General features: G+C 43.7%; 1 protein-coding gene across 1 annotated transcript in view; it reads right to left on the bottom strand.

Annotated features, from left to right (window-relative positions):
* The window catches only part of LOC137653412 (alpha- and gamma-adaptin-binding protein p34), a 142,689-nt gene that overhangs the window by 47,585 nt on the left and 81,817 nt on the right, over positions 1-13,287 (bottom strand). The window lies entirely within an intron of this gene.

Genomic DNA, 13,287 nt, shown 5'->3' with positions numbered 1-13,287 from the left:
GGTTTCTAATATGAGGCCCTCATTTGAGCTCCTTATAACTGGTTTTAAGAAGCCAATAATGTTGAAATGTGATGCCATCCCTAGGACCAGGAGAATGGCGGTGTATATTAGGACCGAGTACCCTGCTTCTCATAAGTCCTTCTATCAATGTGGATGTCATGAGATTCAGGTAATAAAAGTTTGTGGCAGGCATAACAACTTTTATTTGTGTTCGATCTACCGGAATCCAGACATGGACGATTCTATCTTCGATTGTCTTCTTACCATTATGGCTAAGATACAAGAAGACGATAGAAAGGCTTCTTTTGTCTTTGTTGGTGATTTTAATGCTCACCATAGGGAGTGGTTAAGTTCTATCTCTCCTACCGATCACCATGGCTTAAGAGCTTTAGACTTTGCCTCTGAATCAGGCTGTGAGCAAATCATAAATGAAGCTACTCACAGGTTTGGTAATTGCTTGGAACTTGTATACACTGAGTCCCCTGGCGTCATAACTAGTAAGGTTGGTTCTCCAGTCGGGACATCTGATCATGCCTAGATTTTATTAGTAGTGAAGACTGAGCAGCCTGTCCCTGATATATCATACTCTTGTAAAATTTATATGAAATCTCAAGCAGACTGGAATGGGATTCTGCATGAACTTTTGTGCTTGAATTGGTCACAATTATATAGTAGCGTAGATCCTGTTGTCCCTTTGAATGAGAATCTAGTCAACATAATTGATAGGCGTATCCCTTCTCGTGTGCTAAGGTACCGAGTGAAGGACAAACCGTGGTTCAATGATGATTGTAGACATGCTTATTTGGAGAAGCAGGAGGCCTATCATCTTTGGAAGGGTAACAGATCAGATTTGACCTGGAACAACTATACTCAGCTTCGAGCTTTTTCTCAGAGAGTTTATGCCCCAACTGAGAAGGAGTACAATTTAACCATAAAAGAAACCCTTTCTGGTACAACTCAGGAACATAAATGGTGGTCTACCCTTAAATCTGCACTCTTTGGTGTAGATGCAACAGTTCCTCCTTTACTTAAACCAGATGGCTCAGTCACTCACTGTCCAAAGGAAAAGGCAACCCTTTTGGCTGATGTTTTTGACAGTAAACATAGTAATAAAAAACTTGAACTTCCTCATTCCTGTTTTCCTGAGGCTAAACTAACTAGTTTAGCTTTTCGATCTCATGAGATTAAAGCTCTGTTGATGGACCTTGATGCTTATGGAGGTGTAGACCCAAATGGTATTTTTCCTTTGTTTTTTATAAAGACAGCAGATTTCTTAGCTCCAAAGTTATCTGTTATTTTGCGCAAGTTAGCAAGAAGAGGAGCTTTCAGCACTTGTTGGAGAATTGGTAATGTTACTCCTCTATGTAAATGTGTTTGTGGTAGCTCAAGTCCCACTGATTACCGCCCAATTTCCATAACTCCCATATTATCTAATGTTTTTGAACGTCTTCCGGCAAAACGTCTTAATAGGTTTGCTGAAGGTAATCATCTACTCCCTAGTTTGCAATTTGGTTTTCGTAAAGACCTTGGAGCATGTGATGCCCTTCTTACAATCTCCAATGCTGTACAGAAATCCCTTGATTGTGGTCCGGAAGTTTGTATGTTTGGCCTTGATTTTAGTGCTGCCTTTGATCATGTTAATCATGAAGCCCTTGTTTTCAAACTCAAACAGTTGGGAGTGGGTGGGTCATTTCTTAGCATTATAATTGATTTTTAAGTAATAGATCTCAAAGAGTTGTTGTTGATGGGCACCATAGTGAGTATAGGAATGTGATATCCAGTGTTCCACAGGGTAGTGTTCTTGGCCCATTACTTTTCATACTATATACACATGACATGTGGTCTGGCCTAGAAAACAAGCTTGTTGCATACGCAGATGATGCTACTCTCTTTGCATCAATTCCATCCCCTGAATGTAGATCTGGGGTTGGTGAATCCCTCAATAGAGATTTAGCTAGAATTAGTGCATGGTGCAAATTATGGGGTATGAAGTTGAATCTTAACAAAACTCAAAGTATGATTGTAAGTAGGTCAAGGACGGTGGCTCCTCAACATCCGGATCTCAGTATTGATAATGTTTCTTTAAATTTGTATGACTTTCAAAATTTTAAGTGTGATACTCGACAGCAAATTTACTTTTGAGAAACACTTTAGGTCTGTGTCTTCTTCAATTGCACAAAAAAATTGGCTTATTGAGAAAGTCTTTTAAGATTTTCGGTGATCAATCTATTCTGAAGAAGTGTTTTAATTCTTGCATTCTACCTTGTTTTGAGTATTGTTCTCCTGTCTGGTGTTCAGCTGCTGATTCTCATCTTAATTTGTTGGACAGAAATTTACGGTCTATTAAATTTCTTATTCCTGATCTAGATATTAATCTTTGGCACCGTCGTTCAATTAGTTCATTATGCATGTTGCTTAAGATTTTTCATAACTCTGACCATCCTTTACATTCAGATCTCCCTGGACAATTCTATCCTGTTCGTAATACTAGGCAGGCAGTTAATTCTAATAGCCAGGCATTCTCCATCATGAGGCTCAATACTACACAGTATTCCAGAAATTTTATTCCAGCTGTTACCAAGTCGTGGAATGATCTTCCTAATTGGGTAGTTGAATCAGTAGAACTTCAAAAGTTCAAAGTTGGAGCAAATGTTTTTATGTTGACCAGGCTGACATGAGTCTTTTTATAGTTTATATATGACATATCTGTTTTTGACGTTGTTAATAGTTTATATAGGACATATCTGTTTTGACACTGTTACTGCTTTTAGAATGATATATTGTTAATTTATTCTCATCATTTATTTATTTCCTTATTTCCTTTCTTCACTAGGCTATTTTCCCATGTTGGAGCCCTTGGGCTTATAGCATCTTGCTTTTCCAACTAGGGATGTAGCTTGGCTAATAATAATAATAATAATAATAATAATAATAATAATAATAATAATGGTCCACCGACGCAGACCCATTCTCTTCCAGATTGGAACAAGTCCCCAAACTTCAGATCAACCTCTTCGTGACGAGCGTCATCAAGAAACTTCCTCGATATGTAGCCCCATAGGAGGACCCTCTAGAGGAGATAACGGACACCATGTCTCTAGTGTGGAACGGATGGACCCGGAAATTCCTATTCCTTCCATCCAAACTCCTGCTGGAGGTCCTCAACACGCTGAGATCCTTCCAAGGAAAGGATGCTCTAGTGGCTCCCAAATAGTCCAAGAGCAACTGGTTCCCTCTAGTGAGGGAACTGAGGCTGAGGCTGGCCCTTGTACTGAACCCAGTACTATCTCAGAGGGTTCAAAAGTTAATTGTCTTCGATTCATCACAGGAAACCCAAACCCTTCATTTCGTGATTTTCTCACCTTAGAAGTTAAGAAAAGATTTGGGATCTCAGAAGGGAATATAGACTTCCTAGAAGAATACAAGTCTATGTCAACTAGAAGACAATATGAATCGTCTTGGAAAAAGTGGGTTGCTTTTGTTAAAGCAAAAGGACCGAAAGAAATTTCAATAAACTTCTGTCTGTCCTTCTTTATCCACCTTCATAATCAAGGTCTGGCAGCTAACACGATAACTACGTGTAAGTCAGCCTTGACTAGACCTCTTCTATATGCCTTTCAAGTGGATCTGACGAATGAAATCTTTAATAAGATCCCGAAGGCATGCTCTAGGCTTAGGCCTGCAGCTCCTCAAAAGCCCATCTCATGGTCTTTGGACAAGATCCTACATTATGCCTCATCTGTGAACAATGAAGATTGTTCTTTCAAGGATCTAACCCAGAATGTTATTTTCCTGTTCGCTATAGCCTCAGGGGCTAGAGTTAGTGAAATAGTAGCCCTGTCGAGATATGAGGGCCTCATTCAGTTCACAGAAGTGGGAGAACTGAATCTCTTTCCTGATCCAACCTTTCTCGTCAAGAACGAGCTACCCACTAAAAGATGGGGTCCCTGGAGAATCTGCCCTCTGAAGGAAGACGTCTCTCTATGACCAGTAGAGTGTCTAAAGGCCTATCTTCATAGAACTTCAGACTTCAGGGGAGGACAGCTCTTCAAAGGAGAAACCTTAGGATCCAACTTATCCCTAAAACTACTGAGGGCGAAGCTCACCTACTTCATTCGCAGAGCAGATCCTGACAGTACACCCGCAGGTCATGATCCAAGGAAAATTGCTTCATCACTGAACTTTTTTCAGTATATGGACTTTGAGAGTCTTCGCTCATATACTGGATGGAAATCATCCAGAGTGTTCTACAAACACTACGCTAAGCAAGTCCATGAACTGAAGCATTATGTGGTGGCGGGAGGTAGTGTATTAAAACCTGTCGTCTAGTGCTGCGATGAACAGTGAATTGATTGGGACTATCAATTAGGGTGAAAAGGTGTTGACACTTCCAGTGTTATACCTTTTAAGTGAGTGTCACAATGGTGACACTAAGTCTGTTCAAAATCTCAGGTGTGGAATTATACAGATAACGCTTGTGCTGTGTGTACGTAGTACACAGTGTTGATAGTATACAACATTTACAGAATTTATAGTGGAAAAATTTATTAAAATTTTTCAGTTTTAGAGTGGCACTCATCATTTCTTCCCTTTCAGGGAAGGAAAAATATTTTCTGTATACGTTGCATGTATAATTCCTTTAACATGTTACAGTACATTCGTTTCACTCGTTATTCCCTTTAGTCATTTATTCGAATTAAATGTCTATTAGAATGTAATTGCATCCTTTCTCGCCCTGCAATTTGCACATTAAAGATGCCAGAGTTCTTTTACTTATTTATTCAAGTAAACCTATCATTGTATGCTTACAAACAATGGATATAGTTGACACTGATATTTTTCCGACAATATATACAAACCGTGAGACTGTTTGTATATCTGGTGGATACTTATGTTTGTTCATACAATATATGACTCTTCCCTGTAGGGGGCAAGAAGCACTAACATTGTCCATGATCAGTGGTAATGACGGATAACGGTAACGTCATTTGTCTCAATGATCAAGATGACCATAGAAAAATTGTCCCAAGGTTAAGGCACCGATGAAAATCCACAGATACAGTACTTTCTAGTATTTCTCTGGTAAACTTTCATCAGGACGACATGGTTTGAGCCCAAAACAAGGATTTTGAGCGAAGCGAAAAATTTATTTTTGGGTGAGATAGCCATGTCGTCCTGATGGACCCACCCTCCTTTTCTATAGAAAAGGACTTCGCAGAATCCCTCCCGAAACTACTATATCTGTAGCACCATGCTCAATGCTACAAGGAATGACCGCCATCTTGATACTCAATAGTAGTATGGGAAATAGGGTAACCTTAATAACGGCTCCCCTTCCAAAATTGCCACTCTTTCCCCTCGAGGTGAAAACGCTATTCGGGGTGAAGATTGCTATGTGTCGCATCAAAATATACGTCCCCTGATTTATGCAATATCCTTAAGAGAATGTTAAGGATATTCGTGCCAGGAGTTAGAATTCTGGAAACCTAAAGGTAAATTCTGTGGAAATATCACTGTAGTTCATATATCCCTTGGAAGCTACTATTAGGAACCTTCCATCAGGACGACATGGCTATCTCACCCATAAATAGATTTTTCGCTTCGCTCAAAATCCATTTTTTCTTAAGACAAGTAGAATTAGCTGAAGCCATCGCTGATGATTATGTTGTAGGAAATGGACTTGGAGGGGAAGGAAGCCGTAAGTGCTTCCTTCCCTTACCAAAAGATGTCGAGTCCGAAGATGATGGCTCCCCTGAAGGCGAGGATTACCAATCAAATGCGTCTCCCAGTGGCTAGGATGGAGGAGGGTCATGCTAAGTGCTTCTTCTGAAGGTGCAGTAGAAAGAAACTCACAAAGATGAGAAGACTTTGCCTTAGAAAGCACCAGGCCTTGCAGAAGTGTTTCCTTTGATGGAATATCCTTCAGACATAAAGAGGGCTATAACTTCTTCATGACATCATCCTTGTCTGCTTAGTAACCTGAAAATAAAACTTCTTAGGGTTCATCATGAAAAGAAATCCTCATTTCTGCTTCTCTAGGAGAAGCAGGTGAAGCCGACTCACTCTGAGCTTGCCGTTAAATCAAAATCATCATCTTTCTTTGCCTTCTCCTCATAACAGTTCTGAAGCCAGAGGTCCACCGGATTACACAGACTTCGAGTAAGACCCAGAAGGCAAGGAAGCTTGCTTACCCTCGTTCTTTCTCCTCCTGCCACTGGGAGGATGACCACTCCTTACATTACTCAAAGGGTAATGACTGTGAGTAGTTATGACCTCTGCAAGAAGGGCACAATGAATGAGGATTCTCGGGCAACTTGCTCATAAAGGTTCTGTAATGCCAGCCTGAAACTCCTAGCAAGACTACATGCCTAAACATGGTTTCCCCATTTAATCGTCCCAGCAATCGGACAGTCTGAAAAAAAAGTCCTCATCTGTATGTCATGGAGGCTGAAAACAAAGTGGCTATTCAGGGAATTGGCAAGGGGGATGGGACTTTCCCATTCCCCACCACCAAGTACCAACACCTCATAAAAACTTTTAACAGCAGAGTCCTACCTTTGTTGAAATCATAATCCTATAAAATGATATTTTCATAATAAAATAAATTTTTGAATATACTTACCCGCTGGTTATATAAAAGAGCTGAAGTCCCTGACGCCAGGGCAGAAAATTCAAATCTCGCGCTATCGAAGATACGCCAGGTGTACCAACCGCACCCTAGCGGTAGAACAGGTGGAACTACACACCAACTCCAGTTCTTCCATGCCTCATAGCCATACCATAGGTAGTCTCTAGAGGGGAGGAGGGAGGGTGTTAAATTTATATAACCAGCGGGTAAGTATATTCAAAAATTTATTTTATTATGAAAATATCATTTTTAAATATAAAACTTACCCGCTGGTTATATAAAAGAGCTGATTGACACCCCTTGGTGGCGGGTCAGAGACAGCTACATACAGAAAATTCACTTAAGGGTTACATACAATAAACTTAAGCAGTTCTCACCTGATAAGGAAGCTGACAGCAATGATACTCTGCCTCATTTCGTCCGCTATCCTTAAGAGATCCAGTAATCCACTCGGGCTGAAAATCTCTAGGAGCTGTCAAACGGTACAAACACCTATAACATGACAGGACCTCAACCAATACCCTTGTTCCGGGTGCACTCAAGGAACAAATTGACCACCTAGCCAAATCAAAGATTGCGGAAGACTGACGCCCAATCTCCACAAACAACCATAACAAACGAGTTCCAAGAGATAGAAAAGGGGTATTAGGAAAAAAGGGAACGTAGTGGTAGATCATTCACCTACTATCGCATTAGCCGCTATAAAAGGACCCACGCTCTGACTTCATGTGTCTTGACTTTGAGGAGCCTCTGATCCGACTCATCACACTGAGCATGAGCTTCTCGAATCAACAATCTAACGAAAAAAGACAAGGCATTCTTGGACATGGGCATCGAGGGTTTCCGGACTGCACACCACAGAGCGTCTGAATTACCTCTCAGATTCTTAGTTCTGTCCACATAAAAACGTAGAGCTCTAACTGGACAGAGAACCCTTTCCAATTCATCGCCAGCCAAATCAGAAAGGTTAGAAATCTCGAAGGATTTGGGCCATGGTCGAGAAGGGTTTTCGTTCTTGGCCAGGAACCCCAGTTGCAAAGAACAAATGGCTTTCCCATTCCGAAAACCAATGTTCTTGCTTAAAGCGTGAACTTCCCTAACTCTTTTCGTAGTGGCGAGGGTAACTAGAAAAAGGGTTTTCAAGGTTAAGTCCTTAAATGAAGCCGAGTGTAAAGGCTCAAATCTGTCACTCATGAGAAATTTAAGGACAACATCCAAATTCCAGGCGATGGGAGCCGTTTGAATCTTCTTGGTCGTATCAAAAGACCTAAGTAAATCTCGTAGATCTTTATTATCAGAAAGGTCTAGGTTCCTGTGTCGAAAAACCATCGCCAACATACTCCTGTAACCTTTAATGGTCGATGACGAGAAGTTATGCTTAGCTTTAAGGTCCAAGAAAAAATCTGCTATTTGGGAAAGCGATGTACTGGAAGAGGAAATCGCGTGAGTTCTACACCATTCCCTGAACAACTCCCACTTGGACTGATACACCTTGATGGTTGAAGACCTTCTTGCCCTTGCAATTGCCTTGGCTGCCTTCTTCGAAAATCCTCTAGCTCTAGCGAGTTTTTCGATAGTCTGAAGGCAGTCAGACGTAGAGCTCGGAGGTTTTGATGATTTCGGGCCAAGTGAGGTTGTCTGAGAAGATCGGGTCTCATGGGAAGGCTTCTCGGGACATCCACCATCCATTCCAGTACCTCTGGAAACCAGCTCCTTGACGGCCAGAACGGAGCTATCAGTGTCATTCTGGTCTCCTCGTGTGAAACGAACTTCTGAATCACTTTGTAAAGGATCTTGAACGGAGGGAAAGCATAAACCTCCATGTGTGACCAGTTCATCAGAAAAGCGTCTATGTGTAAAGCTTCGGGGTCTGGAACCGGAGAGCAGTAACACTCTAGCCGTTTGGTCTTCGCGGTGGCAAAGAGATCCACGAGAGGTCGACCCCATAACCGCCACAGACTCTTGCAGATGTCCGGGTGCAGAATCCATTCTGTGGAGAGAACCTGACCTTTCCTGCTGAGTCTGTCTGCGCTCACATTGTTGACCCCCTGGATGAACCGCGTCAAAAGAGTCACCTTCCTTTCCTCCGCCCAGATGAGGAGCAGTCTTGCAATCTCGAACAGAGGCCAAGAGTGGGTCCCGCCTTGTTTCGCAATATAGGCCAGAGCTGTCGTGCTGTCCGAATTGACTTGGACTACCTTGCCCCTGATCTGCTTTTCGAAGCCGATGAGAGCCAGATGAATAGCTAAAAGTTCTTTTTGATTGATGTGGAGAGAGGTTTGCTCCACCGTCCAAGTCCCCGAAAGTTCCTGCTTCTCTAGAGTGGCTCCCCACCCCGAGTTGGAGGCGTCGCAACACAACACGAGGTTTGGGTTCCTCTGAAGTAAAGACAAGCCTTCTTTCAGTCTGGGCTCGTTGTTCCACCATTGAAGATGAGACTTGATGGAAGTCGAGATGGGAATGCAATCCCTGTCGAGGCTGTCCCCTTTCTTCCAATGCCGGTTGAGATGAAACTGAAGAGGACGCAAGAACAACTTCCCCAGGGTCACGAACTTCTCTAACGACGAGAGAGTCCCCAGAAGACTCATCCAATCTCTGACGGAGCAAAGATCTCTCTTCAGGAACGTTTGTACTTTTAGGAGGGCTGCTTGGATTCTCACCGACGACGGAAAAGCCCGAAAACTCCGACTGTGAATCTCCATCCCCAAATAAAGAATCTCCTGGGATGGAATGAGTTGTGATTTTTCCGAGCTCACCAGGAGACCCAGTTCTCTGGAGAGATCCAAAGTCATCTTGAGGTCCTTCAAACAACAATCGGCTGAGGAGGCTCTTATCAGCCAATCGTCCAGATACAGAGAGGCCCTGATTCCCCTCGAATGCAGCATGCTTGCCACGTTCAGCATGATCTTGGTGAACAATAGAGGAGCCGTGCAGAGTCCGAAACAAAGAGCCCTGAACTGGAAGACCTTGTTTCCGTCCATGAACCTCAGATAACGTCTGCAGCTGGGATGAATCGGAAGGTGGAAATAGGCATCCTGAAGATCTAAAGAGACCATCCAATCGTCCTTCCTCACAGCTGCCAGAACTGTTTTCTGAGTCTCCATAGTGAACGTCGAGTTTTGGACGTAACCATTGAGCACACTTACGTCCAGAACCGGTCTCCACCCCCCGGAACTCTTGGGTACTAGAAAAAGGCGGTTGTAAAACCCCGGAGACGTAACATCCTGCACTTCCTCTATTGCTTGTTTCTCTAATAAAAGAGACGTCTGTAGAAGCATGGCTTGTTTCTTGGGACCCTCTCTGTATTTGGGCGAAAGATCCACTGGATCTGTGACTAAAGGAGGATTGGTCAGGAAGGGGATCTTGTAGCCTTCCTTTAACACCTGGACGGACCAGGGGTCCGCTCCATTCCTCTCCCAAGCCTCCCAAAAGTGAGTCAACCTGGCCCCCACTGCTGTCTGAAGGAGAGAGCAGTCAGACTTTACCTCGGCCGGACTTGCCCCCTCTGCCTCTAGGTTTCCTTCCTTCTGGTTTAAAAGAGCCTCTTCCAGAGGGCTTCCCACGAAAGGACTGAGGACGAAACCCAGAAGAAGATTCCTTAGGTTTACGAGAGGAGAATGACGGAGGCAAAACTTTCCTAGTCGAATGAGTAACTAAGTCATGTGTGGCCTTCTGAGTGAGAGCAGTAGCCACCTCGCCCACCAATTCCTGAGGAAATAAAGAATTAGACAAAGGTGCGAAAAGAAGGCCCGTTTTCTGATAGGGAGAAACTCCTGCGGAGAGGAAAGAGCACATCGTGGCCCTTTTCTTGAGAATTCCAGCTGTAAACAAGGCAGCAAGTTCGTTGGAGCCATCCCTCACACCTTTGTCCAAGCAGGACATCAAATGAACCCAACCACTAGTGTCCGTTTCCGTCATATCAGAGACCCTCTTACTCAAAGCCCCCAAAGCCCAGTCCAAAAAATTAAAAACTTCGAAGGCCCTGAAAAGACCTTTAAGCAAATGGTCGAACTCTGGAATGGACCACCAAATCTTCGTCTTCCTTAAGGCAAGACGACGAGAAGCATCTACCAAACTTGAAAAATCCCCTTGTGCAGAAGAAGGAAAACTCAAGCCCAACACTTCACCAGTCTCATACCACACACTAGATTTAGAGGCTAACCTAGCGGGAGGAAAGGCAAAGGCCGTCTTGCCAAAAGATTTCTTGGAGTCCAACCAAGAACCCATTAACTTCAAGGCCCGCTTAGAGGATCGAGAAAGAACCATCTTGGTGTAAACTGGAACCTTAGTAGCTTTACCTAAGATGAATTCAGAAGGTGGAGAACGAGGGGCCACAGGGGTAAAAGAATCCGGGAAAATTCCAGTCAGAATAAGCATAAACTTGCGAAGGTCCACAGCATGCTGATAATGCTTCTCCTCCTCATTCTCAGAGACTTCCTCAATAGGATTATCCTCATCCGACTTTTCCTCTGGTTCGTCTTCTGGCAGTGCAGCAACAGCCGCAGCCTGAACCGAAGGAACAACGTCTGGATGGGACTGCCTGTCAAGGCCAACATCTGTGTCAATTTGATGGGGAGAAGTAGAAGTCGATTGATGCGAAACACGGACATGTAGACGATCATCCTCAACCAACAACTGTTTAGACCGCTTAGAATCCGACTGTTGTTGAACAGAAGAACGCTTGAAATCAGAAGGTAACTGTTGAAGATTGCCGCGAGGTCGCGTAAAGTCCGAGGACTGTTGCTGCGAACGATCAAAGTAGTCAGGATGTCGCCGCTGTAAACCAATGTTTTGACGCGACGCGTCCAAAAGTTGTTGCCGCGGGCGATCCACTACTTCAAATTGTTGCCGCGTCTCGTCCACTTGTCGACGCCGATGCTCTTCCCCGCGACCAGAATACGCAAACTGGTCAACCAAAACTCTCTGACGCGACTCATCAAAATCAACCTGGCGTTGAACACTGTGAATGGGAGACCGTCTAAGTGATAACTCGTCAAGACCAGATACCATCGAACGTTTGTGCGATAACTGGTCTGACATCGAACGCCCAGACACAACGCCAACACCTGGTTGATAAGAATCCATCAACGACGAGAGTTGTTCCTTCATAGACAAAAGCGCAGTCCATTTCGGATCAACAGAACTCCTAGAAGGAAGATTCGCACTAATGTCACCACGCATTTCGGGGGAAGAAAGCCAATCCGATGGAAGAGGAGGTGCATGAATAGTAACAAGGTCCGAATCGGAAGGAATCATATCCACACGAACACGGTGATCTGAACGTTTGGCCGGAGTGCAAGCGCTGGGAGAACAGAAACGTTCCGGTGAACCCCACGAACTACATCCTGGACGCACAGGCGATTCCCGACGCTGTGAATCAACATGGGAGCGTTTAAGCGGTCTCGACGCTCGCCGCCAGATCTCACTCCCCGACCCTTCATCGGAAGACGGGGATAACGTATGAACCTCACCTTTCCTACGATGAGGGTGAACGACCTGAGCTATGGCAACAGGAACGTTCGAGGGGACGTCTGCACGATTGATGATGCTTCTCGTTCCCTTAAGCCGTTCGACATTACTTCTCCCATGGGTTCAAGAGCTCGAAAGAGGTCTAAGGCTAGGTGAACGACAAGATCGTGCCGACGCACCCTCCGCAACACTAAACACATTATCAACACTTGTCACAACACCGAGAGAGTCACGATTCTTCGGTACCACATCAGACACTCGTGTCGACGCACCTTCCGCAACACTAAACACATTATCAACACTTGTCACAACACCGAGAGAGTCACGATTCTTCGGTACCACATCAGACACTGAAACACTTTCCACAGTTCCGATAGGCTCACGGTTTTTCAATACCTTTAACTCGGAAAAGATAGTATTTCTATCGGCTGCTAAGGACTCAACTTTCTCACCAAGAGACAAAATAGCAGTAAACATGTCCTTCATAGTAGGTTCCTGATCTACCACCACAGGGGAAGGAACAGGATTAGGAACAGGTAAATTAGGTAAGGTTCTATCCACAGATCGGGAAGAACTACGCCTAACTCTATCTCTCTCTAATCTCCTAACATAACGATCGAAAGTAACAAAATCATCATTAGTTAAGGAAAGACACTCATTACACCTATCATCTAATGAACAAAATTTACCCCTACATTTTACACAAATAGAATGAGGATCAATAGATCCTTTAGGAAGTCGTGTACGACAACCCTCACTAACACACCTACACTGAGCAGGGGAGGAGTCGGCCATTTTAAAAGTTAACGTGAGAGACCGACAAGCAAAAAGTAAGGGAAAAAGCAATAAAGAAAATCTCAAACAAAAAGATTTCAAGATAAGAACCAAGGAAAATTAATCAACGATAGCTTAAACTCAAAAAAGAACGTTGTACATCACCAAACAACTTCCCAAGAGAGTAAAAACACGAGAGCGAACTTCTGTATGTCAGTCAGCTATGACGGCAGAGAGAAGAACTGGAGTTGGTGTGTAGTTCCACCTGTTCTACCGCTAGGGTGCGGTTGGTACACCTGGCGTATCTTCGATAGCGCGAGATTTGAATTTTCTGCCCTGGCGTCAGGGACTTCAGCTCTTTTATATAACCAGCGGGTAAGTTTTATATTTAAAAAAGAAGTGTGTTTGTATCTGTG

Source organism: Palaemon carinicauda, chromosome 14, assembly GCF_036898095.1.
Source record: "Palaemon carinicauda isolate YSFRI2023 chromosome 14, ASM3689809v2, whole genome shotgun sequence".
Taxonomy (NCBI): Eukaryota; Metazoa; Arthropoda; class Malacostraca; order Decapoda; family Palaemonidae; genus Palaemon; species Palaemon carinicauda.
Note: the sequence above shows the minus strand (reverse complement) of the source record. Positions and strands in the feature narration are given on the sequence as shown.